Raw genomic sequence first — 8,734 nt, 5'->3', positions numbered from 1 at the left:
GTGTGTAACCATAAATCTTTTTTATTCATATCTATAATCATCTTTTTTTATCAATGAAATTACAGAGATATGCCAGAGAAATGAATTATAAAACTTGCACATTTTGCAATATTTCGCATATTCTATATGCAAAAAGATACAGAAGGCGATGTAAATGTGCTGTTTGTATTCCTATTAATGTATCTATCATTTACTGACAAGATTTTGATTCCTGCCGGACATACAAAAGGACAGCGCGAACGAAAGAAAGGTAGCAAGAACGAAATAATACACATAGCGTACGCGACCATAAAACTTACAGGAATGAAAACTACAGGACATTAATAATTTCAAGAAGGTGAATCGGAGGGAGTGAGGATGCAACAGTTTTACACTAATTCTAAACACGTCTATAAATGCGAGTGCTAGAGAGACAGTAAGATGACGATACCGATGGTTTGGCGAGACGGACTGTGTTTTGTCGCACGGAACGACATCGGTTTTGTCTTTCACGATTTTTCTGTTTCTCGTCCCGAATATTCTCGCGCAAGGATTCGGCGCGATTATTTGCCGGAGATCCGCTACTAATGATGTAAAGAAGGGAATAGGATATCGGAGTTATGGGATTATAATTCACGAAACAGTTCTTTATATTTAATTATAAAAACTTTATTCTAACAGCATGGAACTACGTTCTAAAATATGCACAGGATTTCTGGTGCCCACTTCAGAAAGGAAAACTAACGGCCTGGGCTTTTCAATATGTTTATGGCTTAGGCCCTTAGACCTGGTACGGGTAGAAACCTATTGACTACGCAGACAGAGTCAGACCTTTATCTTATGGCCAGTGTCGCTCAATTAAAAGAATTCATTTTTGATACTTAAACTATATTTCAACATACGAAATAAAGAAACATGTAATACTTTTTTAATTTCAATTTATTTATTGTAAAAATTGAGAACAACATTTTGTCCCGCACCGCGCTCGCCTCCCCTTCCTCCTCGTCGTCCTCCTCGCCGTCCTCCTCGCCACCCACGGTGGCCGCCGCGGTGTCCACCGTACAGCAATCGTTTTAGCATTTTTTTTATCTGAAATATAATAATTAATTTTAATTTAATTATATCAGCATATACAGAGCGTCTCAACCCAAGTGTGACAGAGTCGTTATTCCGTAACTATGAACCTCTTAAAAATACACTTGTTATAATATAATTATTAAGTTATGAAGTTAATGATACTATTGTAAAAATGACTTCTGTTTCACGAATAATGTAACTGTATCACATTTATTACATAGAAAAATGAACGTTTTGACTTACTTTCGACGTCGACGGCGGTTCTTCTTTCTTCTGTACTTCTTCCTTTTCTTTCTCCGCACTTTCTGCCCCTTTTTCTTCTTCTTTCTTTTCTCCTCTTTCCTCTTTTTTTTCTTTCTCTATTTCCATCTATAATGAAAGTAATTTTATGTAAATAATGTAATATTAACGATATACAGTAAAACCTGGATAAATTCAACGAAAGAATGCTTGGATAAATGAAACATCGCTATCCCCTCCACTTGGGGGGATCCCCCTAGGCGAACCGAGCCGCTCGACGAGGAAACCGTGTAATATGATCCGACCGTAATATCCGTGTGACTAATACTAATTCAACGATAAAACTTTTTTATTTTTAACTTTTGTCAATGAAACTGTTACCAATGCATTTGTGAGATTTTTCTGATTAAAATGATACCAAACTCGATATAGGTTGAATTATATTTATAAACAATAGTAATAGAATAAACAACATAGAATTGAGACCACGACTGAATATAAATGATGTCGGCTGAATACAATAGATGTGTACGGACACAGAATCGGCATGTTGGCTACAAAGAAAACATGTGTACGGATTCAGAATCGACACCTCGCTTGGATAAATGAAACATTAAATGCCCAGAATCGACTCCTTGCTTGAATAAATGAAACATTAAATGCCCGGAATCGACTCCTTGCTTGAATAAATGAAACATTAAATGCCCAGAATCGACTCCTCGCTAGGATAAATGAAACCTTTGAAACCAAAGCCGACACCGCGACTGCTTTGGATTTCGATCTCTCTTGCTTTTCGCCAACTTATAACATCAATTTTAGCAAGTAATTATAATTGAAACTATATCGTGTTTGGTACCACTTTACTCACAAAAATCTCACCAATGCGCTAGTAAAAGTTTCACTCAAAAAAAGTCAAAAATAAAAAAGTTTTTTGATTCAATTAGTTTAGTCACACTGATACGTTTCGGCTCTTTCCTTTGATTTTGGACCTCTCTCTTTCCACCACTGTCTGTCCCTTTCTACGTTCACGCTTGGCTGGTCGTCGCGTGTCATCCGAGCTTCGATACCGTGCTTAGGTAAACGCAACCACTGGGTCCCAATCTTGGTTGAATTTATCCAGGTTTTACTGTATTCTGCTTGCCGATTATACGCACCTTCTCTTCAGCCATGTTCAAGCTTGACTGTCTTCTGTCATGGATGCTGAAAGCACTCGCATGGTGGTGGGGATCAGGACCGTGGTCACTGACTTATAAAATAGACCCTTTCCTAATTTCTAATTTTACAGATTGAATTTTTATTTTCATGTTATATTTTTTTATTATAATCTGAAATTATAATATTATAAATGAATACAGTAATGCTTCGAAATAAGCAAGTGGCTCGGGACCGAACAGTTGCTTATTTCGAAGCAGGTAGCTATTCGGCTTGACTTTGTTCTTGAAACGGGACGATAGAAAACGCGAGAAACGAGTGAGAGATCCGAGGTAGCGGCAAATCATAAAGTGATCGGCCGAGCAGCGATGTTATTTTTTGGACAAGGATAGAATATAACATGCCCTCTCATTCTCGCATTATGCTTTATTTCGAAGCAAATATACCAGACTGAGAAAGCATTATATATATTCCATCCTTCTTCTACTAACCGATGTCACTGCTCAGTCAAGCGTGAAATTTATTACCCTAAACATCGGCTTCGCGCTTTCACAGACCTCTCACTCGTTTCTCGTACCTCTCACTTTGCGGGCGACTACAAACAAAGAAGAGGGGATAGCGACTTGCTTATTTCGAAGCAGAGACCACTTGCTTATTTCGAAGCATTACTGTACAACTTCAAAACTTTTTTTTGTAATGAATATCCACCTCATTCTTTATTTTTCGTAGTCCTTAGAAACACTCCCCGCCACGGTACCCTCTGTTTCTCGGTACTGTGTTTTACGTCTTCGCGACAGTTTTCACGCTAGTTGCATTCGAAGCAAGGAATAGATTGCATCATTGAATTTATTTCAAAGCTTTGAAAGTGTGAAGTGAAGTGAGAGGTGAATATTGTTGTGGGATAGTGACAATGAGTGATAGTGAAAATATTGTCATGGTTGAAGATATAAGAAATCAGTATGAAGATCAGTGTTTAATAAAAAATAAAAGTCGTCGGCCAAATTTACCAATTAGTACGAAAAGATATTCAAAAAAAAGAGCATGTCGCGAAAGAAGACGGCGTTTAGCCCTTCAGAATATTTCCGAGCCGTCAACATCCGATGGACAAACATACACTCTCGAGAAAATTTACTTGCCATTGGATGAAGAAACAGAAACGGCAAATTGTACACAAATGTTTGAAGAAACGACGGAAGAATTGTTTCAAATTGAAGAAACGGACAATACAGAAGATGGATTAAATATAGAAGGTACAACTTCCGAAAATGAAGAATTGATCATAGAGAAAACTCTAACGAACGAGCCTGAAGAACAATTCTGTCTACCAAGTGGCTTGAGTATCGTGGACATGCAGCACATCTTTGCCGAATTTCAAAAAATAGGTGACCATGCTAAAAACAGGGAAGACTGTGGAATTAGACACCTGAAAATAACCGGCATAAAACGGTCGGGCCTGAGGACCACCCTCAGTGTAATATGCGATATGTGCAAATATGCAGGTGAAATCCACAGTGAACCTGACGAAAGCAATAAAATGGAAACAAACCAGTGTGCCGTTGCTGGAACAATTGTGAATGGAGGCAGTTATGCCCAAATGGAGGAATTCCTTGTAGCGATGAACATACCCTCCATGTCGAAGAAAGAATTTAGAAAACATCACGATAAAATAGTGAAAACATTAATTGTTGCTGCAGCAGAAGAGATGGTAGCAGCGGCAGAGGAAGAAAAACGCTTGGCCATTGAAAGAGGCGATATTGTTTCCGGATGTGGAATCCCTCACATCCCCGTTGTGGCCGATGGAAGCTGGATGAAACGATCATATCGGACTGGAACGTACGATTCCGCGTCTGGAGTCGGCGTTATAATTGGATATCACACGAAGAAAGTTTTATTTATCGGTGTGAGAAACAAGGTATGCAGGATTTGTCGATGTGCTGCGAAAAAGAAAAAAGAGCCACGAAAGCACACCTGTTTCAAAAATTGGCGCGCAAGCCAAGCATCAACGGCTATGGAAAGTGACGCTATAGTCGAAGGCTTCAAGACCAGCGTAGAAAAACATGGGCTCATTTATTCTACACTGATTGCTGATGGGGACAGCAGCGTTTATAAAAAAATTATTGATGCATATCCATATAAAGCACAGACTCGTGTAAAAAAAATTGAATGCACGAATCATTTGTTGCGAAACTTTTGCAGAAAAATGAAAGAAGTTGTAAAGATGACAACACCTGGTCCATTCAGAAGAATCGTTGAAAGTAGCATTCGGCGAATGCGTGCGGACATAGTAAAAGCCGCAGAGTACAGATACAGTCAGCAAGTAACAACCGCTGAGAAAATTAAGAATTTGTATGCCGACATACACAATGTTCCTAGCCACGTTTTTGGTGAACACGCAGATTGTTCAAAACTGCAGTACTTCTGCGATGGAACGAGTAAAAAAGATGAAAAGAACATTGTTCCCGAATTAATAAAGATGGGAGTGTACGAACACATCAAAGAAATACTTTGACCTCTGTTGGCGCATGCTGAGAGTTTGCTGTATAACAGCAACAGTCGTCGAAAGTTTCAACGGAATCATCGCAAAATATACAGGAGGAAAAAGATTGAATTTCGGCGAGAGAGGATCTTACACGGGAAGATGTGCTGCTGCTGTCCTGCAGTATAACACAAAACAAGTGTTGTCGCGTCTGAATACGGCGATGAACAAGAAACCGCCCGTTATTTTACGCAAAATAGAAAATAGAAGGAAGAAAGAAAATGAGAAATACAGTGAAAAGAGAAAAGAACAAAAAATTACGAAGCACGTACGGAAACAATTCCGTTCTGAAAAGGATTCCAATTACGAACCAAACGCTGAAAAGCCGGATATGGCTAACAATATTTATGAATTAGAGCAAACAAAACATATGGAAATGTTGCAGAATTGGCAAAATAGTAGAGATGCCATTGAGGAAGAAACCATCGGTCAAGCAAAAAATCCGAGATGGTTGAATTATAAATCTAAATTATTGACGGCCTCTAATTTTGGACGAATATGCCGTCGTCGAATTGGCACGTTCTGTGCAAATTCAGTGAAGTCGTTTGTGTATCCACGACTGATTAGTGCACGTGCAGTACAATATGGACAAGAATGCGAAAAATTCGCACGTGAAGAACTAAGTGCGTGCATTGGTGTTGAAATTAAAGAATGTGGCTTATTTATTGATAGTGCCATCCCGTTCTTAGGAGCTTCGCCAGATGGACTTGTAGACGAAGAGGGCATTGTGGAAATAAAATGTCCGAAAACGGCGGAGAACTTATTGCCGGAGGAAGCAATCAAAAGTGTTGCAATTATTCGGCGCATATTTGCAAATGCAGAAGGAAATGCATTGAACAGGAACCACTATTATTACTACCAGGTACAAGGACAATTACATGTTACAGGTAGGAAATATTGCTTATTTTGTATCTGGACCCGAAAAGGGTTAAAGTACATTAGAGTCGATAGAGTACATTAGATACAACATATCTTAATTTGAGCAAAATCCGACAAAAAACGTTAAAAGGAATTTATTTAATCATCTATTTCCATTAACTTTTCCTTTTTTCAATATTTATCTTTCATTCATCTTCGTTCATCTTTGCATGAACATTTTTGTCGTTCAGAAATTGAAGACAGCATTTCCCTCTTCTCGAAAAAAATTAAAAAATTATATATAGATATATTCAAGAAAGCGTTACCAGGGCAAATGAACTGCAAATATGCTGCCTGATGACGTATAATCCGCAAGTATAATCTTACATAATTATTATTACGTTATCTATACATAAATTACTTTCTTCATAGATGGACAAGGAAAAAGAGGAAGAAAAGAAAGGGGATAGAAGAAACAGGAGAAAGAGGTCTAACGACAAGAAAAGAGAAAGAAGAATTCGAGGCCGTCGACGTCGCAAGTAAGTAAAAGTGTTGATTCTTCTATGGAATAAATGTGGCGGAATTAGATTTTTCGTGACATGGAAATTATGTCTACAACAGTAGCCATTGAATTCCTACGATTGTTTTTTCTTCTTATGAAACATTCATTATTGTATTTCAGATAAAAACAATTTCCGTAACAAACAATTTCCGATGATGCAGACGCCGTGGAGAAAGAAGAGGCCGAAGCAGGCGGCGGGCGACGGCCAATCATTGTTTATATTTACTGATTACAGTAATCTCTCTCACATTGCCCGTTAGGTAGGAATCGAAAGTGGGCAACTTGGGAAGACTAGAATCGTTTTTCCAGCCTCGCAGCTCGCCTTTGTAGTTTGCCGAACAAAGAAAAGGACAGCGAATAAAAGAGAAAGATAGAATTAGAGTCGGGCAAATGAAAGATTTAAAAACCAGTACTACATATAAACTTTTTTATTTTTAACTTTTTCAATATGCAATTACTTTTATCATATTGGTGAGATTTTTGCGATTAAAATGAGATCAAACACAATATAATTTGGAACACGTTTACTTATTAATATCTATTAGGTAATTCATTTCATCATCGCTTTAAACGAATTACAAAAGCGGATTTCTAGAAAAAATACACAAAATATTTGTACACATTATCTGTTGAATACGTAACTTGTGTCTGGATAATGTGGAAAAAGCTTACATTCGAGGGACAATGCGGTGGTACAGCCTATGTTCTAGGAACAATGCGGTGGTACAGTCTACGTTTCAGGGGCAATGTGGTGGTACAGCCAACGTTTTAGGGACAATGCGGGGGTACAGCCTACGTTTCAGGGGCAATGCGGTGGTACAGCCTACGTTTCAGGGGCAATGTGGTGGTACAGCCTACGTTTTAGGGTCGATGGCTGGTGACCCGAAGTCATGCAGCTATCAGGTGATATACGATTGCCTGTTTAAAAGGAGGTATGGGAATGTTAGAAAAGGCAAGCAGTCTGACATTTTTGGAGTCTTAGCGACTATTCCAATGCCTTTTTTTATTGTTAACAACTTTCCTATCATTTTTGAATATATATAGGGGGTACCCCTCATTGACCATAATGGGCAATACATAAACTGAAGAAGCGCTACGACCCTAAAAACCATCCTGAAAATAAAGGATGTGCATACTTTCTCTCATAAATTTTACACGATCCTTTTTACACGGCGCGCATCTACCGTGCAAAGGAGGCCCGTAGTGTACTTTTAATATTGTCCCTTAGTCACGTGCTAACTCTCTTTCAGCTGCATCCCAGATGAGTAAAATAGCAAGGAATATTTTCTATAAGCTAGAATATTTTTCCTCGACCAGTGCGATTTATGACTTTATGACCCAGCAACCTTCGACTTCGCACCGGACACTGCACCTTGACCGTTACCTGAAGGTAACCGGAGGATAAGGGTAAATTTTCTTCAACCCCTACCACATTTTTTGCAGGCAATTACTTCTTTTTTCACCACCTCTCTAGTTCGTAGGAATTCCAAATTTACCAATCTGCGTGTTTACCCCCAACAACATACCCATCCCCCTACCTTTTTAAAGTTTTCGTGGAGAGCGATTTTACGGAAACTCAGCAGAATTAAGAAAATCGCCAAAGAATCCTCGTATAGTCGCCGCAATTTATCGTGAGCAGTTCGTGCAGTTAAAGTGTTTCACAGCAAGTGATATTTTAGTTGTATTGGTACACTTTAGTGACAAATTAGTGTTAATTTAGTTGTATTGGTACACTTTTGTGACAGTAGTGATATTTCGGTGATAAGATATTAGCAATAGTTTTGTGTGAACATCATGGCAACTAGAAAGAAATATACAGTTTTGAATATGCAACAACGCTTGGACGTTTTAAAAGATCTGCAAGATACGGGACTCACAGTATCGGAAATTGGAAAAAAGTATGGTGTCGACGCCAAAACAATTCGTCGAATTAAGAAGAATAGAATACAAATTAGTAGTTTTGCAGATAAAACTAAGCGTGAAAGACAGCGACGGAAATTAATAGATCCGGTATACGATGAATTGGACAAATGCCTTTTAGCATGGTTTATTGAACGGAGGACCATTGGCGATCGTTTAACGGACGCGTTGCTATTAGAGAAAGCCAGTGATTTAAAAGAAAATTTGCCATCATGTTCGCGTTTCAAACTAAGCCGTGGATGGCTATCGAAATTCAAAAAACGTCATGGCATACATTTGGTACGCTTGTATGGAGAGAAGGCGAGTGCTGACAAAGATGGAGCAACAACATTTATAAACAATTTTAAACAACTAATGAACGATGACGATATAAATTTGGAGAACGTATACAACATGGACGAAAGTGCATT

At 38.5% G+C, this 8,734-nt stretch overlaps 1 long non-coding RNA gene across 1 annotated transcript; it reads right to left on the bottom strand.

Annotated features, from left to right (window-relative positions):
• Window positions 1-918: 918 nt before the first annotated feature.
• LOC143305607 (uncharacterized) lies at window positions 919-2,588 on the bottom strand. Its single transcript, XR_013062637.1, has 3 exons — window positions 2,451-2,588; window positions 1,300-1,425; window positions 919-1,068 (listed from the first exon to the last, which is right to left on the bottom strand). It is a non-coding gene; the product is annotated as an uncharacterized LOC143305607 (long non-coding RNA).
• Between the last annotated feature and the right edge of the window lie 6,146 nt (window positions 2,589-8,734).

This window comes from Osmia lignaria, chromosome 8, assembly GCF_051020975.1.
Source record: "Osmia lignaria lignaria isolate PbOS001 chromosome 8, iyOsmLign1, whole genome shotgun sequence".
Classification (NCBI taxonomy): domain Eukaryota; kingdom Metazoa; phylum Arthropoda; class Insecta; order Hymenoptera; family Megachilidae; genus Osmia; species Osmia lignaria.
This window is presented reverse-complemented; position numbering and strand designations above follow the sequence as displayed.